The following is a 23,315-nucleotide window of genomic DNA, read 5'->3' as shown; positions in this document are numbered from 1 at the left end:
AGATCACCATGAGGTAATCCTGAATGGGAATAAAGAGCCTCTACTGGATCATAACACCATGCCAATTACTTTTGCTAATGATATTCTAATCTATATAAAATGCTCCTCATTTTATTAAACTTGTGATTCTCTTCAACTGAACACATGACATTTTTATACCTTGCACTCAAAATGTATAAGCAAACTGAGCTTTTGATACTTTCAACTTAATTATACTTTTCCATATATTGACATAGTAAAAAGAAATGTGTTTTGCAACACAGATTTTACCTCATTAATATATATTTGTTAGCTTATCTTTTCTTTCTGTATTGAATATTTTGGTAATTTATAATTTGGTTATATATATAGTTGATGCCTGAACAACATGGGTTTGAACTATAGGTCCACTTATATGTGGATTTTTTTAAATAAATACAGTATAATACTGTAAGTGTATTTTTCTCTTCCTAACGATTTTCTTAATATTTTTCTTGACCTTTAAGAATATATTATATAATATATATATAACATATAAAATATGTGCTAATTGATTGTTCATGTTCTCAGTAAGGCTTCCAATCAACAGTAGGCTATTAGTAGCTAAATTTGGGGACAGCTGAAAGTTATACTTCTATTTTCTACTTTGTGGAGAGTTGGTATCTCTAACATCTGCATTGTTCAAGGATCAAGTGTATTTGGTTATGTATCATCCTTCTCATCTCAATTTTTCTATTTTCCTCTAGATGATTTAATATGCATTTATACTCATTATAAAGCATTTTCTAGATATTTATCGTTATCAGCAGCATCTGCAGACCTTTCTTGAAGTACGATGGAGTTGCCTCCTGACAAACCCACTGTAAGCTGAAAATGCATTTAATACATCTAACCTATTGAACATCATAGCTTAGCCTAGACTACCTTAAATATTCTTAGAACACTTACATTAGCCTATAACTGTGAAAAACCATTTAACAGAAAGCCCATTTTAGGATTAGCCTACAACTGGGAAAAATCATCTAACACAAAGCCCATTTCATAATAAAGTATTCAAATCTCAAGTAATTTATTGAATACTCTACTGAAAGTGAACAATAGAATTCTTGTATGGATATCAAATGGTAGTAAGTATATTGGTTGTTTATCCTCATATTATTTGGCTGACTGGGAACTGTGGGTGCCCAGCATCATGCAACAGTATCATACCATTATCATACATATCATTAGCCCAGAACATGATCAAAATTCAAAGTACAGATTCTACTGAATGCTTATCACTTTCACATCATCAAAAAGTCAAAAAAGTTGTAAGTCATACCATCATAAGTTGAGAAATGTCTATGTATCTTTTTTCCAAGTTTACTTATTTTAAGTAGAAATAATTGGTTATAATGAATTCTTCATTATTCACAGAAAAAGTTTAAAAGTTCCATGTGTACCTAAAGTATGCCGATACGCAAAGTGACCAAAATTATTTGATGACCAAATTTGAAATCTATCCTTTCATATTTTTTAAACCCAGAAGAGGGAAAGTAAAATTTGTGTATATCTAATAATAAATATTTAAAAATCTCTTATTAGTATTTCATTCATTAGCCAAATTTTTCTTATGTACGTCTCCCTGTGATTTACATCATGAAAAAGGCCTTGTAACAGGAAGACTAAATGTATTCTAACACTGAAGAAAATAATTGCTTAACATAAAAAAGAAATTTCGTAATTGTCTTCATTCTGGATTCAGTATTTCACTTGTAATACATAAGTTAGTGGCTATATGCATAGAATTTAACTCTGCATGCTAAATCCTAGTGCAGAGTTTCAGATATAGACACACAGTCTTTTTAGACCATGATAATGCTTATAAACTTTAGGTTTCTTAGAAATTCAGACTTTTTGGTTCATTCATACAATGTCAAATATGATAATGATCTTTTATACTTGAGTACTTTTTGTATATTTTTACACAGTGTCAAAAATTTTAAAAATACACAATAAACATTAATGCAGTCATGATGTTTTTGATACCATCTTTTTCTTTTTAACTCTACCTTGCTGGTGAAAATGGGGGGTACTGATAGCACTCTTAAAAAATCAAGTCATTTTGCTGCTCTGATCATCAACTGGGGAGAAAGGTTATGGCACAAGGGGAAAATGGAGAAGAGGAGGAATAAGAACAGCAGCAGCAGGAGGAGGGAAATTAGAATTTAATGAGTGACTATTTGACTTGCTCAATTCTTTGTACTGCCAGAGACACATTTTTCCACTTTCAGAATCTTCGCTATTAGATCTACTTGGGTTTTGGGTGATCAGGCATAACCTATCACATCAAGTTTGACCAAAAAACCCTAAAGTCATAAAGTTCAAAAAAAAGATTGATAAATCTGACAACATAATTTTCCACAGAGGTTTTGTTTTGTTGTTGTTGTTTTAAAAGCCTATTATAAAGTTAAAAATAAAACTATGTGAAAAGCAGGATTACTTGTAGGGGTTATATTTTTAATTTGTAAAGAACTCTTTGAAGCCAGTAAGTGCATGCCCACAAGGCAGGTGAGAAATTAGCAAAGTATATGAATAGGGAATTAATTACTAATGTAATGAAAATGATTCTTGGACATATTAATAAACAAATAAACAGTAAAACTATCTTATGAAAAAATACAAGTGTAAGTATAGCAAAATTCTTTTGTTTACCTATGTGATTGGCAAAGATCCAAGAGTCTGATAGTATAACATAGACAAGACCAATAAAACATAAACCTCAAATCTCAAACGCTCCCAAGAAAAAAGAAACCTCAAGTATTGTTATTAAATCTCTAAATTGGTAAAATATATGAAGTAAAATATAAATATCTATTAAAATTTAAAACTTTGAATTGGTAATTATACTTCTAGCATTTTATCTTACAGATATACACACACACATGTAAAAGCAAATATGGACTTAGTATGTATTACAAGCACTGATTTTAAGAACAAAAGATTTTATTTTTTATTTATTTTTTAGGTTTTATTTATTTATTTGACAGAGAGAGATCACAAGCAGGCAGAGATGCAGGCAGAGAGAGAGAGGGGGAAGCAGCCTCCCTGCTGAGCAGAGAGCCCAATGCAGGACTCGATCCCAGAACCTCGGGATCATGACCTGAGCAGAAGGCAGAGGCTTAACCCGCTGAGCCACCCAGGTGCCCCAAGAACAAAATATTTTAAAAATCTAAATATAAAAATCTAAATGTCAATCAATCTAGACTTCTAAAATATATTATTGGTATATCAATAAAATAGAATGCTGCCCAGCTATTAAAAATAACTAGAGACCATCTTATGCTGTATTCTAGTTATAAGGAAAAGGAAGGAGTGGCCCAGATTAAAGGAGGGCTAGAGAGCACTTCATCATGGACTTTTGGCATAGGAAGTGTTGTTAGATATAATTTAACCCAGACTCTATTTTTCACTAAGGAAATTCAAGCCCAGAGAATATAAATGACCTCCAAACAATTTAATAACAGATATCTAGATATGGGTGCATAAGTATTTATGTAATGATTGTTTAATGACTTTTTCCCCTTGTAATGCAATAGATTGTGTTTTGTGCTTAGATTGTATAGTCCAAGAAAAATACACTCTCAAAAGCTAATATAGCTCTGATCCAGGTGGTATTCCTCCCTTAAATACTCTTGGGGGAAGAATAAGAGTCAACCAACACCCATCATGATTGGTTTCATTCTCCTTAGCATATATTCAGTCACATCCTTCATATTGACCAAAACAATGCTTTAGTTTTGATAAGAAATGTAGAATAGATCTAAACTAACAGTGGCTACGTTTTGCATGTCTAGTAAGTGCCAACAACTGTCAGTGTCACATTTGATCACAGTAGTATTATATGGTAGGCAGTGTTATATTTTATCTATACTTTATAGATGATAAAACTGAGGCTAAGTGGGAGGCAATATTTTAATATCTGTATACCTAACAGCCACTTCCTATGCATTATAACAACATAAGTAAAAGGCTTGAAGTTGAGACCTTGCCCTCTTCCCTTAATTATTTCTAAAGACTTGATCTGAGATCAACAAAATTGTAGCAGCAATTAGAAATCTATAAACCAGAAAGGGGCTCTGAAAGCTAAAATAGATATCGTAAAGTCTAAACACTATATTCTTTACTAGAAGAGGTATCTTAAGTTGTCAGTCTGTTACCAAGTTTAAATATTTAAATTGTTAAAGACATTTTGTTAAAAATTCAAGTAAGACAAAATATTACAAAGTAAAGGTACTGCCTCCACTCCACTCCATACCATTTTCAGAAGTAACTGCCAAAATTTTTACACTATCCTTCAAGAGGTTTACCATGGATTTTTGTGTCCATTCATTTATATGCAACATACAAAATCAGCTTTTGTGTTTTTTCCTTCTTGTGTAAATGGAAGAGTATTTTCTTTCTGTTTGTGGCTTAACAATGTGCCTTAGAAATCTTTCTATGGCCAATTATAGATCTGCACACATCTTTTTAAATCCTCCAAAGTATTCTATAATTTATTGATCTACTCCCTTATTTACAGACATTTATTTTTTCCTTTTCTTTTTGTCATTGAAAGCACTGCTACAGTGGACATAGAATATATGCAAAGATATGTGCATTTTAAATCTTATTAGCCACTATCAAATCACCCCCTCAATGAAGTACACCAATTTATACACCCAGCAGTAGCATATTAAGGCACCCATTGCCTCCCATTCCTGCCAAAATTAAATACTGCAATTGTGATAACCAATCTCCAATGATCTGAATATCCTGGCTTTCATGTTTTCTTTTGTCCATTCCATACCAAGTTAGAGCCAACTTGTGTGTCCCACAGAATATGGTAAAACTAACCACAAGGAGGTATTTCTGAGATCTGATCACAGAAAACTTTTTTGTCTTTACACTGCTTACTCTGGATGAAGTCACTTACTATATCATGGGGACACTCAAGTAAGTCTATGGAGAGGAATGGAGGCCTCTTTCCAAGCTCCAGCACCAACTCCCAGCCAGAGAAGTGTATCATTCAGTCCCAGCCAAGCCTTTCATTGTAAATTTATGAAAATGAGTCACCCTAAGCTGGAACTGCCCAGTCAAACCATTACTGAATTCTTAGCACACAGAAACCATAAAAGATAATAAGTATTTTTTTAATTGAAATGTAACTGGCAAAAAATATTACATTAGCTTCAGGTGTACAACATGGTCAACAACTCTGTTATGGTATGCTCACTAGTAGTGTAGCTACCCCCTATAACCATACAGTGCTATTACAATACTATTTACTATACTACAGATGCTGTACCTTTTATCCCCATGACTTACTCATTCCATAACCAGAATCCTGTACCTCCTACACCCCTTCACTCATTATGCATATCGCCTCACCTCATCCGCCTCCGGCAACCATCAGTTTGTTCTTTGTATTCATTAATATGTTTCTGCTTTTTGTTTAATCATTTACTTTTATAGACTCCACTTGTAAGTGAAATCATATAGTATTTGTCTTTCTTTTATTGCACTTAGCACAATACCCTCTACATCCATCCATGTTGTTGCAAATGGCAATATTTTTTTTCAAAGAAAGTACTACAGCATTATATATGTACAAATAGGAAATATCTCCACAAAGTATTATTTATCAGAAAAATCAGCATGTAGAGTCATGTACAAAGAGTGTTACCATTTGTGTTTAATGATATAAATGTAGGAGATGTTATATATTTATGTTTTTTATAAATTATCTCTATCTATCTATAATTACCTTTGGAAATATCAATGAAACTCGTAAAGGATGCTGCTTTTTAAGAGAGAAAATGGATTCCCTGCAATGGGATATGAGGGTTGGACAGATATAACTGAACAGATTCAGAGGTATTTAAAGATAAGCCTATCGATTGGCGGCATTTGAAGGTAAGGGAGAATCAACATTGACTCTCAGATTTCTTGCTTAGGGAACTAGCAGGAAGATATACACTTCAAGAGGAGTTTATTCACTAATTTTTAAAATATTCATTATATATAAAATATGGGGAAGATGACGATTAAGTATTGTACATAATGGACTTGAAGTGGATATACTCAGTATGTAATCAGATATGCAATACAGAGAAAACATCCTATTTAATATCATAACTATTTCCAGCACCTTCTTCTCACATTGGGATGATATAATTACCAAAGGCCTTTTATTTAGTGAAGTACCTTGGCAGGCCACTTTTCTGCAAGTTTTTCTAAGTTTTGAGCAGGCAGCTAAAATAAAAGATAAATGGGAATAGTTTTAATGGAATGAAGAAATCCGAGATAATTTTAGAATACGTCAAGAAGTATACAAATTAAGGTCACAAAAGTAAATAGAAAGCACACTTGACAGAGATTTTTAATATAACATACAATATAGAGAAGTCCTGGCAGAATTCAATGAGGAATTCAGGAACTAGCAGCAGGAACTTTTGCCACCCTTAGCCTGAAGCACAAAAGAGGGGGATGAAACTAGTAAGAGCTGGAGCCATAAAGGGGACAATAGGATACTGAGTAGCCAAGGATCTAACTACTGCTAGAATTTTAGTGATGTGGCAAGAAGAATTAGAAGAAAATGGTATCAAACCGTTCCAAAATTTATTGATTGAAAATAACAAGCATTTTAAAAATAAACAAATAAAACAGCAAGCATTTTATATTAGCTCACAAACCCAGTGGGTTCTTTCTCTGGTGTGGGTCAGCATATATAATCTCTGCTATGTTGTCTGGTAAGTCTGGAAATTGGAAGATCAACAATGACCTCACTCACACATTTGGTGGTTGGCAAGTTGGCAGTAGGAGCTATCTGACTATCAGCCAAAGGCACCTCAGTTTTCTCTACATGGCCTTTCATTTGTGAGATGCAATGCAGCCTCCTGGACAGAACAAGACACATGGCCAAGTCCAGAATTGGTTTAGAATAGTACTCAGAATAAAAAGGAAGCAACTATTGACTTAGGAATGAATCTCAAAGGCATTATGTTGGTTTAAAAAAAAAAACAGCATATAGAGGAAACACATATGATCCCATTTATGTGATATTCTCAAAACAACAAAGCTTTATAGCAGTTCTTAAAAATAAAAAGTAACCATCTCACGGGCAATTACCTATTCAGCTACTCACTGAATCAATACGATTATTTGGGCATTTACCATTTGCTAAGTTATGTGCCAAGTTTAACAGTGGTCTGAGAGATTTGGTTCTTGCACACATGGAGCCTATAATCTTGGGGTCGAGAGGACAAACAAATAGCAACATGTACACAAACAAACGTAAGTGAAAATTAAAACTGTAATGAGTGTTATGAGGGTAGCAAATAATGTTGCAAGATGAAAAAAAATCAAAATTAGGAGGAGTATATAGAGAGGGAAGGGTATGCAGATAAATCTGCTCTGTAGAATGATATTTCATCTGATACTTTAAAAATGAGGACACAGCGGTACCTGGGTGGCTCAGTTGGCTAAGTGTCTGCGTTCAACTCAGATCATGATCTCAGGGTCCTGAAACTGAGTCTCATATTGGGCTCCCTGCTCAGTGGGGAGCCTGCTTCCCCCTCTCCCTCTGCTGCCCCCCACTTGTGCTCTCTTGCTCACGTTCTCTAATTAATACACATTTTTTAAAAAATGAGGATATAGAACATGAAGAGCCAGAGAAAAAATATTCAGATAGAAGAAAGAGAAAGCAAAACTCACTGATATGAAAAGGAGTATTCCAGGAAATGAAAGCATAGGTTTAGTGACTGAGCAGAGTGAGAAAACATGAGGTGAGGTTAACATGTGAAATGTAAAATGACACGCACTCGGCAAGGGCACTGATTTTATTTCTAGAGCAATGGAATGCATTCACCATTTTAAAGTTGTATGACCAGTTCTGTTTTTATTTTTAAAGATCATTCTAGAGGAATGACTGGAAAATGTCAATAGTACAAGGCAGAGACTATTAGAAGCCCTTTGAGACACTTAATGGGAAAAGAAAATAAAGATTTAGACAGGGAGTTAAGATGGAAATAATTCGATAAATTGGGAATATTTGGGGGGAAGGTAAAGCAGGGTTTAGAAAGGGAATAAGGAAAAGGAAGGAGCTAAATATTTGACTATAATCACAGGACATAATTGCCATTAGCTGGCATGAGGCAGAGTAAAGGACAAATAGGTTTGGAAACAGAAAACTGAAATACCTATGAGACATTAAAGAGAAGCTGTCAAGAAGGAATTTAATCTACTAGTCAAGAACTCAGAGAAGTCAAGGCTCTTCAGACTCATCAAAGTTTCTGGGCATTTATTCTGTTTCTCAACATTAACTATTTTCTTTCTGTCACCTGCTCTTCTCTGTAGACCTTTTCAGCCCTTCTAACTGCTCTTAGGTATCTTTCCACAGTGTCCAAAAGGAAGACAGGTGTACAGTTCTACCCACTTATGTCCAACTAAGCTTTCTTTCTGATTCTATTGTATGGTTAGATACTGATCAATGACAACTGAAAAATTTGGGGGTTTTGGTGGCATACTGTATAGCATGGAGTTAAAAAAAAAACTTTATCATAAATATTTCTGTGAAAAGAAAGAAGTGAAGGATTAGAGAAAACAAAATTTCAATTCTCTTAGGCCCATTGTCAGATTTACATTTTCCAGAACTTGTGACCTAGTACTTATGGGCACAGTCACTCTAAACAGTGGAAAGCCACATGGAAAGGGGATCCTAGGTGGCTCAGTTGGTTAAGTGTCCAACTCCTGGTTTCAGGTCAGGTCATGACTGTCAAGCTATGTTGGGGGCTCCATGCTGGCATGGATTCTGCTCTTGATTCTTTCTTTCCCTCTCCTTCTTCCTCTGCCCCACCCCCACCCCCTCTTTCCTGGAAAAAAAAAAATGTATAGAAAAAGGAAGCCACATGGAGGGAGAAAGATTATTAAATGAGAGTGAATGTAGCTGCTGCAAGCTTCTGGATCACTAAATGTCCCCCTTGTGATATATGCCTCATGTGTAATTATGGGCAACACTTTAAAAATCCGTTCCATTTTGTTTTTGGGAAAAGCAACTGAAATTGTGTTAATAACTCCCACTGCAAGATGATTTCACTTCACAAAGGAAGTTCTTTAATTAGCTATTGCAATTCATGGTACTGGTTATCCAAGATGTATGCGTGTGTGGTATGATACTTAAATATTTGGTTTTGGAGGCTTTGTGACTCAGTCTTTATAAAAATGTTTGGAGGTTTCCCTTCTTCAACCTGTTATTACTCCCCTAGAATTTCTCTCATAATTGGTATGTGGAAGATAATCACATTAGGTAAAAAATTTAGTTCACATGACATCATTCAGAAAGTTAAAGGGATTCTGGGTTAAAGTGATCACTAGAATTAAGAGAACATGGGCTCTTGAGCATAAGAATTTGGAGTCTGTTTATGAGATTCTAAATCAAACACAGTATCGAACCGTCTGATTATTTTTACTACTAACACAGGTGATGGATTGGGATGCCCAGGTAAGGTGAGCATACTGATACATAAATCTGAAAGAATAGAGATGAGGATAGAGAATAGAATGGACACAAAACTGTCACTCTAATGACCAGGCAGACTTCCTCTGATAGATTCTCAGTGATCAGGCCTCTAATTAAGTGACATACAGGTGTGTTTTGAATACACAAACCCCTGCTGTCTGGCTATGCCCTGTGACACTAACTTTACTGCTAGGATTTAGCTGTTTCTACTGTGTAGGGTAATAATAGTATTTCCTTTGGAGCACTGTTGTAAGAAGAAATGAGATAATGGATGAAGTGCTTAGCATGGTGCTTTGTATGAAGTTGACTAAGAAAATTCTGGTTGATATGATTAACAGATGCTCTTTCTTCCCAGCATTTTACAAGTACAGAATGCCATATATATATATATATATATATATATATATATATAGAGAGAGAGAGAGAGAGAGAGAGAGAGAGAGAGAACATTTTCCAGCTTCTATTCTTTTGCACTCTCTTGTACGGTATATATTTATGGAATTATTAGTCATGTAATAATGTAAGGCAACTAAATCAATTCCGACATATCCAAAAACCTTTATCCAATTTAATTACTTATATACAGAGACAAGAAGATAATTTCCTTGTATAAATATGGTTATATTTATTGTGAAGTTATCTTCTTTCTCCTCCATGTCTTTCATCAGCTCTTTTGTATCTCACATGATGATATATGCCTCATTATTTTTTGGTCTTTTAAAATCTCCTAGATTATTAATCTGCTCAGAACCAGGTATTTTTCTGTTTAGATTGACTTTACCAAGTAGAGGTAAAACTTTATTATCTGATTTTTAATACAATATTATGCCCACTCAACACTAAGTTACCACTTCATAGTTTACATATCTCTTTTAAATGTATGCTGCAACAAAGTTCAGAGTTGTGGTGAACGGCACAAAGGCATGAATCCTCTCTGTTGTGATCATTATTATATCTGCAGGCCTATAGAATGCTTGATATGTATCAATGCTTGACATGCTCAATAATTGAGAATTAATGAACAAACACTATTACAAAGAGTTAGTGTGGAGCCAGGAACTAAGTCCAGATTTTCTGATCTCAAACAAGTGCTATTAATATTTTACTGTAGAAATTTTCACACTCTGTCTTCCTATGAAGACTGGCTGATATCATAACTGTGAATAAAAATATGATTATCTCTTAATATGGAAAAAATCCTTTTAGGATGGTTTTAGAGAAATTCTGCCTATAAATCTAGAACTAAACCAAGTCAATTCAATACAACTAACGAGACATAAACAGGGATGGCTTAAGATCAGAAAACTTTGTTTTAATACATTTTTAAAGATTTTATTTATTTATTTGTCAGGGAGAGAGAGAGAGAGAGAGCGAGCGAGCGCACAAGCAGGCAGAGTGGCAGGCAGAGGCAGAGAGAGAAGGAGGTTCCCCGCCAAGCAGAGAACATGATGCAGGGCTTGATCCCAGGACCCTGGGATCACGACCTGAGCAAAAGGCAGCCACTTAATCAACTGAGCCACTCAGGCATCCCTTTATTTTAATACATTTCTCACTTGGCAACCTCTTGTCAGGTGTTTATACACAGAGAAATGATACAGAAAAGTTTCAATAGGCATACGAGTCTATGGGGGTATTATTAAAACAGTAATTAACAAGTTTTATATTATTTTTTATATTTATATTTTAAATGGACTCAATATTTGAAAGTCATGCCATAAATAAATAAATAAATAATCTGACTAGTTGTCACTAAATGTTACACAGGGAGGTCTTCCCAGCTTGATATTTGGGTATGAGCTTCATTTGAAAGGATTTGTCCTGGAAAGCACAGACCATTTCAATTTTATTTTGAATGATAAAATTAGTATATTCATTCAAGACTATATAAAACTGCCTTTCAAATCTGCTTATAGATTACATATATATGAAGATATAAAATTTGTAAAGCAATTTTTGTAATATCCACATTTCATTCTAGAAAATAAAAAGTTTAGTTTAAAATGCATGTCCTTATTGTAAGACTGAATTTATAGTTCCTGAAAACTGTAGATGTATTTAAGCCTATGAAGTAGAATATTGTGTAGAAAAGATAATTATGCATTTGTCAATTCCATAATAAAGTTAAAAGCCAATGTCCCATTCATTTAATTTCTAATAAAACTGACAAAATTATACTGACATTTCCCAAGAGAATGCTTATTTCATCTAAATAAGTTCTTGCACATTCTTGCTATCCTGCTCTTAGTATCAAGGCTTGCTCTTAGTTTCCCACAATCTTTGAGAAAATATAACCTACCTAGTGAAGCTTTTTTCTGACCACCTGGTTATTCCATATATCTTTGTTCTGCTTAGTTTTTTCCATAGCACTTGTCACTAACTGACATACATGTATATGTTATTTATTTTTAATAGCTTCTCTCATCCCTTCTACCCCCTTTAGAACACCAGCTACATGAAGGTTGAACACTTTTTCTTTTCTTTTCTTTTTTCATTGCTTTGTCTCCAGAGTCTATAAAAGCTCACGGTACAGAGAAGGCAACCTATAGTATTTGTTGAATGAATTAATTACATCAATTACTCTATTAGATAGGCTTTGGAAAAATACTTTTGTTATTGTGATAGTAACATCATTAGAGAAAGAAGAGGTTATAAATTCAGCAGCAAACATAATTAGTACAAATATAAATTTAATCAGCAAGCATGCTAATTAAAATTGCTTTCAGTCTCATATTTGATGAACAGGTAGCTAGTCAGACTATTTTTAGTACTGAATTAAACTATTCTAAAAGAAAAATCACATTGAAAAAAGTAAATTGTACAGCTGTGATACTAAAAGACTATTGGTTTGCCTGTTTATCCATTTGTTTTTTATTTCTCAGTCTGATTTATTTCACATAGCATAATTCCCTCTTATGCCCATGCATATTGTCACAAATGGCATGATTTCATCCTATTTGTGGTTGAGTAATATTCCATTGTGTGTGGTGTGTGTGTGTGTGTGTGTGTGTGTACCATCTTCTTTATCAATTCTTCTGTTGATGGATAATTTTTTCACTGAAATTTTATTTATTTGGTTATCAGTGAGGTTGATCATTTCTTCAAATGGTTATTGGCTATTTGTAGTTCTCCTTCTGTGATACTTGTTTGCATCAATTTCCCATTTTAAAAATAATAATTATTTTTGATTTAAAAGAATTTATGCTTCTGAGGTTCTGGGAAGATAATTTTTCACTGCTAAATTACAAAGTTCATTGCTATAAAACTTAATTGTTTTAATATAGAATAGTGAATGCAATCTGTTGCTCACACTAATTTGACTTGTTACAAATTAACTTTTTTCTCTCTTATAACTGCAGATATCTCAAATACATGGCCACATCACACTCCTTTCTCTGTTATCATTTACTAAAGTAACTTGGCCTACCTTTTCTCTCCCTTCACGATTCTGTAAAGGACACCAGGCTCATTTTCTGCAATTTATAATCTGAATGCATAAGTAAAATGTTTGTGTCTTTAAAGGTATTACGGGGATCTTGCACACTTCTACAAAAACACTTTACAACACAAAGGAAAATATTCAACTTCCTCCTTCCTTCCATCTTGACTTATGTGTTAGATAACTATCTCTGTTTTATCCTCCCTCCTTCTTCCTCTCTCTCTCCCCCTCATGCCAGTTCATTAAGTGCAAAAGTAAAGAACAATTCATATACTTATGTAAATGACCACAGGGAAAATAACAATTCCTAATAGTAATGTGAATAATCATTGTCCTATAGTCTCACTATATTATTTTTATAATTATTAGAACTGAAGCATCTACTCCATTTGCAAAGTTGTAAAATGCTTATCCTTATCCTTTTTTTAATTTTTAAAAATTTTTTAATAAACACATAATGTATTTTTTGCCCCAGGGGTACAGGTCTGTGAATCTTCATGTTTCCTTATCCTTTTTAATTATCTGTGTTTCTTGCAGATAATTTCAGCAGCCCAGAGTCAGTTAATGGATGGAGCAATAAATCAGTGGTTACTGAATTCATTTTGTTGAGGCTTTCTAGTTCTCGGGACATCCAACTCTTCCTTTTCTTTAACTTTTCGGTGTTTTATGGAGCTGCAGTGTTGGGAAACATCCTTATCATCCTCACAGTAATTATAGACTCTCGCTTACATTCCCCAATGTATTTTTTTGTAAAAGATTTTATTTATTTATTTGACAGACAGAGATCACAAGTAGGCAGAGAGGCAGGCAGAGAGAGAGGGGGAAGCAGGCTTCCAAGCAGAGAGCCCGATGTGGGTCTCGATCCCAGAACCCAGAGATCACGATGTGAGCTGAAGGCAGGGGCTTAACCCACTGAACCACCCAGGCGCCACCCCCCCACACCGGCCAATGTATTTTCTTCTTAGCAATCTCTCCTTTATTGATGCGGCTACATTTGCCACTCCCAAAATGATTGCAGACTTCCTCAATGAACACAAGACCATCACCTTCCAGGGATGCATGTCACAAATATTTTTCTTGCATATTTTTGGGGGTAGTGAGATGGTGCTTCTTGTTGCCATGGCCTGTGATAGATACATTGCTATATGCAAACCTCTGCACTACATGACCATCATGAGCCCAAGGGTGTGCACTATTTTAATGGGGGTCTCCTGGACCACTGGCATTCACTGTCAATCTTCCTTTCTGTGCACCCAATAAGGTAGATAATTTCTTTTGTGACCTTCCCCTTGTGATCAAGCTTGCCTGCTTAGACACATATGTTTTAGAGATCCTGGTGCTCACCAATAGTGGCCTGCTCTCGCTTATCTGCTTCCTCCTTTTGCTCATTTCTTACATTATTATCCTTGCTACTGTCCACCACCAAGCCTCTGGTGGCATGTCCAAGGCGTTTTCCATCCTGTCTGCCCACATTACTGTTTTGGTTCTGTTCTTTGGTCCATTAATCTTCATTTATATTTGGCCCTTTGAAAGCTTCCCAACTGATAAATTTATTTCTGTGTTTTTTTATTGTCTTTACTCCTATCCTTAACCCCATGATCTACACATTGAGGAATAAAGATGTAAAGGAAGCCATGAAAAAGCTAAGGAACTGACATGTGGGTTCCAAGGAAGTCTTTTAGACAACTGTGAAGCTGTAACACAAATCCATACTTAATGTCCTTTGCAAAGCGTGTATGCTTTTATTATTGTGTTTCTGTCACAATTAGTCTTTTGCTACTAGAGGACCTTCATGTGGTGATCTAAAGCTGGTAAATGCAGTGCAAAATCTCATATGATACTAGTTCTAATACTCTAAGGCTCATCTCTTCTTCCCTGAAACAATCAACTATATATATTAAAATTCCTAAGTAGTTTTTTCCCCCTTATTTAGGCATTATTTTAAAAAGCATCCTGTAGCACTTATTTTTCCTCAAATTTTAAATGCAACTTGAGGAGGATCCTACCATATCATGGAAAGAATAGGAGAAAGAAGGTGAGCATGATTGATTCAGTCCATTATTAGTCACAGAATCATCACTGCATCACTGATTCCATGCCATGAGGAGTTTACTCAATTTATGTCAGCTTTAAGTTCAAATCTGTGGTTTTTGAAGTGAAGATATGATTATGGTTTTGTTTTTACGAGTTAGAACAGATTGTAACAGACCATTATTGTTCTAGTTCTTACCATATGTGTCCATTTGCCAAAAATTTAACAGGCTAGCATATGCAGTAAGTGCCCTAAGGAGAATACAAGCACACAGAGCATTAATCTCCAGGTAAATTCTACTGTTGTTTCATACAAAGAAGGCAATTTGGAGGATAGAATAGGAAGCCAGTGGAAAACTAGATGGTCCAGATCTAGGTCTCAGATTTTTATGAGTCCTTGTACTCTGTAGTTTTCATATTTAGTTTTCCATGTTTGAGGTTACTTCATTGGATGTTACCTAAATAAACTGACACTAATCAAAAACAGTTTGTAAGAATATTAAAATAAGTGGTTACAGGTATTACAAAAGAGGCAAAAGTCATAATCCCATGTTCAATAAAAGCTTTCAGATCAATCAAGATAGCTATAAAAATGTTTGTTAGCAATTAGGTAATAAAGGCAAGTAGGATATAACAGACATAAAAATATACTGAGTTAATCTCAGTGTGTTAAAGTTCAGTTCAGTTTTGTATAACTTAAAGCATCCCCCTGCAATTTTTTAAATTAAGTATGCCAGGTATTATGGACACATAAAGATTAAGGAACATTTCCAGCCTCATGGAAATGACTGAATATTAACAAAGCAGAGGTCCACAGAAGTTTTGAATGACAAAGGACTTATTCTGTATAAGGGTTATAGAATGATACAGCTAGGATAGGAGATTTAGCTGGCCAGTCACGAAAACACCTCACAATTGACATTAACTTAATGAATTGTCTTAGTGGCTCCTCTTATTTATCTATACATTCAGGACTACATACAATCTTTTTGTAGGTGTGTTTGTTTCTCACCAGTTTAAAATTAAGACATACCATTCCAGGAATCATTCTAATCAAGAGCTGGCATATGTTTTCCTATCCATTATGTGTGCTTAGAGAACTTAACTCTCAAATGACAACCTTATTTCATTATCTAAAAGGTTAAGAGTCAAATATCACAAGCAAATTTAAAGAAAAATACACAGGGATGCCTGGGTGGCTCAGTCAGTTAAGTGTCTGCTTTTGGCTCAGGTCATGATCCTGGGATCAAGCCCTCCATCAGGCTCCTTGCTCAGTGGGGAGTCTGATTTTCTCTCTCCCCCTCTGTCCCAGTCCCCCCACTCATGCTCTCTTTCTCTCTCAAATAAATAAATAACAATCTTTTAAAAAAGAAAAATATACAAATGGCAAACATAAACAGAAAAAATACTCAATCTAACAGGTAATAAAATATGAATTAAGACTAGAGAGATGTGCCATATCCCCTATTACACTGTAAGGGTAAAAGAATAATACTAAATAGTACTGAAAATTTGGAAATATAGAAGTTCTATTTGGTCAAAAATTACTGAACAATTTTTAGAAAGCAATTTGGTATCTTTACCAAAATATGCTTATATTCAAGATCCAGTAGTTTTACTTCTAGGGGGTCCTTCTCTTGAGTAATTTATCTCCTTATTCTCAAGCACACAATTTGACATGTTTATGTTGGGCATCATGAACTCTAGGAAATAGAATCCCCATGAAGACTTTGTTAAGGCAAGTCATAAATAAGTAGATAATTTGTTACTCCTCTCATGCATAAGAGTGCCATCTGAAAACAGAGTCAGCTCCTTTTACCCTTATTGGAAGAACATTCCTCCACTCATTCAATGGAGCCAGAATAACCTCATTTCCAGAATTTTACAAGTATGATATAATAAGGGAAAATTTAGTCCAATGTCACTCGAAGAACAAGTTACAGGGAGGATCCTGGGGAAATGGCAGAATAAGAGGATCCTAAGCTTACCTTCTCCCAGAGATACACCTACGTAGCAGCCACATCAGTGTAACTAATCCAGGAAATGAACTGAAGACTGCTAGAATAGACTCTTCACAGTTCACAGAGAGGTGGTCACATCTAAATATGCTAGGAAGGGCAGAGCCCTGGTCAGGAACAAAACTGAACAGTGACACTAACCATGAGAGAGAGGGACACCACAAGGATAGAGAAGAGAGAGGGAAAGACTCAACACCAAGCACCCTAGACTTGGGTGACCTGCACTGAGAAGACTAGTCCCCATAACTTTTGGCTTTGAAAACCAGAGGCTTAACTTTGCACGTTACTACAATCAGTAGGGCTTAACAGAAAGAACTTTAAAAATCAGTACGCCTGCCTCTGGGAGAGCCAGAGGATGACAGGAAACTATGTCCATGTCCTTAAAGAGTCAGTATATACCAAACAATGCCTCCAAGGTACAGCATAGAAGTAGTAGTTTGAAAAGTACCTGGGATATAGGGAAGGTTATTTTTTTACTAATCTCAGAAAGCATGCTAGAGGGGCAGGGATCTTTAGACATCTTCTCCAAGAAGAAAAGAGCTAAAGGGTACCATTTCTCTTTCCCATTCCCCCAGCCTAGATCCAGACACCTGCTGAGATTAGAAAAAACACTTCCCATGAAACTTGTTAATACCATGTGCCCCACCTTCTTGTTCTTTTGCAGTTCCACCCCATCTAACACACCCACTCACAGGAGCCCCTGCAAGTGGCTCTGGCCAGCCCTAATCCTTCAAGCAGCCCTATTAGGCAATGGCACATACCTTGCTGACATTGAGAACTGAACTCCCATTGTCTCCTATAAGTGGCCCTTTGAACTCATTCTGTTCAGCAGGAGTCCATCCAAAGTGGCCCCTTATGGCTCTGTGAGCAACCCCAGCAATGGCCAGGACCACTCCAAAGTGACTCAGGCCTTGGGAAGAGGGGAAAATAACCATAGACACAAGCTTGACTGCTGGCCCAGGAATGGGCTTGGAGAAGATATTTGATCTGCCAGTCTCATCCACCAAGAAAAATCTCACAGGAAGTAGCATTAGAAGAGAGCTCTACAGTTAGGGGTTACTGTAGCCCCAACAGACAAAATAGGGGCAGACATTGGTCCTGACTGCAGACCCCATCGACCAATGAAAGCTTCTCAGGGGATAACATAGGTAGAGTGCCCTGCAGTTGAATGCTACCACAGTTCCACAAAGGGGCTGAAGGAAGGCACCTGGTCTGACCCAACTGCAAGCCCAAGGCAGCCTCAGACTGGTCCCTTAACAGCACAGAAAGAAATCCAGGCCATAACAGGCAAACTGGATCATTGTAGTCAATGGGACTAAAGGCAAATGTGGCTAAACCACAATAGGAAAGCATAGCATACAAAACACATAGTAGGCAAACCTGAAGGGCCAGGTTCTGGTGAACAGGATACAATGGACTATAGGGCACTCTACGACTTCTACTAAGGCCACTATGCTGAATATTAGGAAATATAGTTGATTTTTCTAATACAGAGTACATTTTCCTAATGCAGAGAGTGAGACAAAAGGAGAAGAAAGAGGAAGAAATATGTCCAAAATGAAAGACAAGAACAAAACCACAGCATAGGAACTAAATTAAACAGAGATAAGTGATATGCCTGATGTAAAGCTACTTACTAGACTTGAGGAAAAAGTGAAGGATTTTAGCAAGACCTTCAACAAAGAGATAGAATATATCTAAAAAGAACCAGCTAGAGATAAAGAACTCAATAACTGAAATCAGAAATATACTGGAAGGAATAAACAGTAAACTAGAAGAAGTAGAAGAGGTGAGCTAGAGGACAGAGTAATGGTAAGCAACCAAGCTCAACAAGAAAAAGTAAAAAATAAGATTAAGAGAACTCAATGATGTCGTCAAAATTAATAACATTCACGTTACAGAGATTCCAGAAAAAGAGAGAGCAAAGGGGGAAGAAAATTTGTTTGAAGAAATGATAGCTGAAAACTTCCTAATCCACAGAAAGAACAGACATCCATCCAAGAGGTACAGAGAACCCATAACAAAATCAACCCAAGGAGGTCCACATCAAGACACATAATACTTAAAATAACAAAAAATACTGATAAAGAGAGAATTTGAAAAGCAGTAAAGAAAAGAAAACAGTTACATAGAAGATAATTCCCATAAAGCTATCAGCTGATTTTCCAGCAAAAACTTTGAAGGCCAGAGGCAGTGGCATAACAAATTCAAAGTAGTGAAAAGAAAACAACAACAACAACAACAAAAGCAAACAAAAAACAAAAACAAAAACAAACCCACCTTGGAACCGAGAATATTCTATTTAGTAAGGCTGTCATTCAGAATAGGAGAGATACAGTTTCCCAGACAAACACAAGTTAAAGGAATGTCTCAGTCTTACAAGAAACATTAAATTTAATCCTAGGGGAGGAAAGAAAAAGCCATAATCTTGAGTAAGAACATAAGAAAAGGAAAACAATTTCACAAGTACATATAAAATATAACAAAAGTGGTAGATTAATCACTATAAAACTAATACAGAGGTTAAAGCATGAAAGTTATAAAATCAACTATATCTAAAAAAGTCAGTCAATGAATTGATAAAATAAAAGGATGTAAAGTATGATGTCATATATATAAAACATGGCATGGGAATAAAATTTAGTACTTTCAGAAAAGATTTGAATTTAAGCAAAACTTGACCCTAATACAGACTATTATAGACATAGGATGTTATATATCAGCCTCATGCTAAGTACAAATCAAAACCTCTAACAAATATGCAAAAAAATAAAGACAAATGAATCCAAGTAGATCACTAAAGAAAGCCAGCACACCACAAGGAAAAAGAGCAAAAGAAGAAAGGAACAGAGAAGAGCTACAAAAACAATTGCAAAAATAAGTTATGAAATGGAAATAAGTATACATCTTTCAATAGTCATTTGGAATATAATGGACTAAATATTCAAATCAAAAGACAAGGGGACTGAATAATTAAAAAAGGAAAACACATATGTATGTGTTGCTTATGAAAGATTCATCTACAATTTAAAGAGACATGCATACAGAAAGTGAAGGGATATAAAAACACACTTGCAAATGAAACCAAGAAGAAAATTTACATTGAACAAAATAGACTAAAACAAAGAATGTAATGAGACAAGGAAGAACACTACAGAATCATAACAGAACAACCCAAGAAGAAGATGCAATTGTGAATATTTATGCATCAAACATGGGAGCACCCAAATACATAAAGCAATTATTAACAGACATAAAGGAAGAAATCAGTAGTAATACAATAATAACACGGCACTTCAAAACCCCATTTACATCATCCAGACAGAAAATCAATAATGAAACAATGGACTTTGAATGCCACCTTGGACCAAATGGATCTAATAGAAATATTCAGAACATTCCATCCAAAAACAGTGAAATATGTATTCTTTTCAAGTGCACAGAGAACAGCCTCCAGAAGATCACATATTAAGCCACAAAACAAGCCTCAAAAAAATTAAAAATGAGTGAACTCATATCGTGGATATTTTGTGACCACAACCTTTGAAACTAGAAATCAATCATAAGAAAAAATATGGAGAGAACACAAATACATGAAGGTTAAAAAACATGATACTAAACAATGAATGGATAAAACAGAAAATCAAAGGGGATATCAGAAAAGACATGGAGAAAAATAAAAATCAAACCACAATGGTCCAATATCATTGGGATGCAGCAAAAGCTGTTCTAAAAGGGAAGATTATAGCAATAGAAGCCTACTTCAAAAAGCAAGAAAAGTCTCAAATAAACAAGCTAACTATACATCTAGAGGATGTATATATCTAGAGGATATATACATCTAGAGGAGTTAGAAAAAGAAGAACAAAGCCCAAAGAGTAGAAGGAAGGAAAGGTTAAAACAGAAATAAGTAAAACAAAGACAAAAAAAAAATAGGATTAGTAAATAAAGGCAGGAACTAGTTTTCTGAAGAGGTCAATCAAATTGGTAAAGTATTAGTCAGACTCATTCTGAAAAGAGACAGAGAGACAGAGAGACACAGAGGGAAGGGGAGGGAGAACCCACATAAATAAGATCAGAAATGACAGATCAGAAATGACACTACAGACAAAGGATTATAAAAGAATATTATGAAAAATTATATGCCAAAAAACTGGACCACCCAGATGAAACATGCAAATTCTTAGAAACATATAACCTCTCAAAACTGAATCAGGAAAAAAAAAAAAAAGAAATTCTGAACAGACCAATTACTAGCAATGAAATTGAATCAGTAATTTAAAAACTCACAAAAAACAAAGGTCCAGGACCAGATGGATTCACAGGTGAATTTTACCAAACATTTAAAAAGAGTTAATACCTATTCTCCTCAAAACATTCAAAAAACAAAAGAGAAAGCAAACCGTCCATATTGATTCTATGAGCTAGGATTACTAAAATCAGATAAAGTTCCCCCACCAGAAAAAGAACTAAGATCAATATCCCTGATGAAGTTAGATGCAGAAATTCTCAATAAAATATTAACAAACCAAATGCAACAATGCATTAAAAAAAGATTCACCACAATCAAGTGGGATTTATTCCTGTGATGTTTAATATTCACAATATGATGTGAGGTTTAAACCATCACAATAAGTATGGTTTAATATTCACAAATCAATAATGCATTGACAAGGTACAACATTCATTCATTACAGAAATGCTCAAAAAAGTAGGGTTGGAGAGAATATAGCTCAACATCATAAACATCATATATGAAAACCCCGCAATGGGGAAACACTGAGAGTTTTTTCTCTATAGTCAGAAACATGACAGGAATGTCCACACTCACCACTTTTATTCAACATGACAGAGGAAGTCCTAACCCCAGCAATCAGATAAGGAAAAGAAATAAAAGGCACCCAAACTGGTAAGGAAGAAGTAAAACTTTAACTATTTGCAGATTACCTGGTAATTATATATAGAAAACCTGAAAGGCACCAAAACCAAACCAAACCAAAACAAAACTACTAAAACTGATAAATAAATTCAGTAAGGTTAAATGATACAAAGCTATGTACAGAAATCTTTAGCATCCCTATACATAATAATGAAGCAACAGAAAGAGAAATTAAGAAACGAGTCCCATTTATAATTGAACCCCCCAAAATAAAATACTTAGGAATAAACTTAACCACACAGGTGAAAGACCTGTACTATGAAAGCTATAAAACACTGATGATAGACACTGAAGACAACACAAAGAAGTGGAAAGACATTACACATTCATGGGTTGGAAGAACAAATATTGTTAAAATGTCTATACTACTCAAAGCAATCCACATATTTAATGCAACCCTTATCAAATGACCAACATCATTTTTTCACAGAAGTAGAAGAAATGAGCCTATAATTTCTATGAAACCACTAAAGACCCCAAATAGCCAAAGCATTGAAAAAGAAGAACAAGACTGGAGGTATCACAATCCCAGATTTAAAGACATACTATAAAGCTGTAGTAATCAAAACAGTATGGTACTGGCACAGAAATAGACATATAGACTAATAGCACAAAATAGAGAACCTGGGAATAAACTCATACTTATGTGGTCAATTAATCTTTGACAAAGGAGAAGAATGTACAATGGAAACAAGACAGTCTCTTCAAAAAATGGTATTGGGAAAACTGGACAGCTACATGCATGCAAATGAAACTGGACCACCTTTTTTTTTTTTTTTTTTTTTTTTATTAAAACTGGACCACCTTCTTATACCATACACAAAAATACTGAGGGAGAGAAGATATTTTCAAATGATATATCTGATAAGGGGTTGATACTGAAAAACATATAAAGAACTGCAGGGAGAGAAGATGGTGGAGGAGTATAAGGATCCTAGGCTCAGCTCCTCCCACAAACATAACTAAATATCTATCAAATCATCCTAAACAGACCACAGATCAACCTAAAAGGGAGAAGAGACTCCATAACTAAAGGGAGAGAAGCTACCCTGAAGAAGGTAGGAAGTGCGGAGACTTGAGGAAAAACGAAATTTTGTGAGTTCTTTCAACCAGTGGAGCTTGGAGACTAGAGTTTTAAATGTGTATCGGCGTGGCTGGGATAGAGCCCTGAGGACACTCCCCAACTCCTAGAAAGAAGGCAGGCAAATGACCTGGAGGCAGATGGTGTGGAAACAGGGATCTGAAGAACACCTGGAGCACATAGGAGATTATTCACTCTTCTAGGAGTGTGTCCCTGAGTGGCACCATGCAGGGAGATGCCTCTCTGGGACCAATGGAACCACCATGTGCCATTTCCTTCCCTGCCCCTCAGCA

General features: G+C 35.2%; 1 pseudogene across 1 annotated transcript; it reads left to right on the top strand.

Moving 5' to 3' along the window:
* The first annotated feature begins 7,277 nt into the window (after window positions 1–7,277).
* LOC309866632 (olfactory receptor 4K3-like) lies at window positions 7,278–14,608 on the top strand (annotated as a pseudogene). Its single transcript has 3 exons — window positions 7,278–7,293; window positions 13,491–13,702; window positions 13,914–14,608. The product of its transcript is annotated as an olfactory receptor 4K3-like (transcript).
* The last annotated feature ends 8,707 nt before the right edge of the window (window positions 14,609–23,315 follow it).

The sequence above is a fragment of the Mustela nivalis genome, assembly GCF_964662115.1.
Source record: "Mustela nivalis genome assembly, chromosome: 6".
NCBI lineage: Eukaryota > Metazoa > Chordata > Mammalia > Carnivora > Mustelidae > Mustela > Mustela nivalis.
The sequence above is the reverse complement of the archived record's forward strand: the minus strand, read 5'-3'. Positions and strand labels throughout refer to the sequence as shown.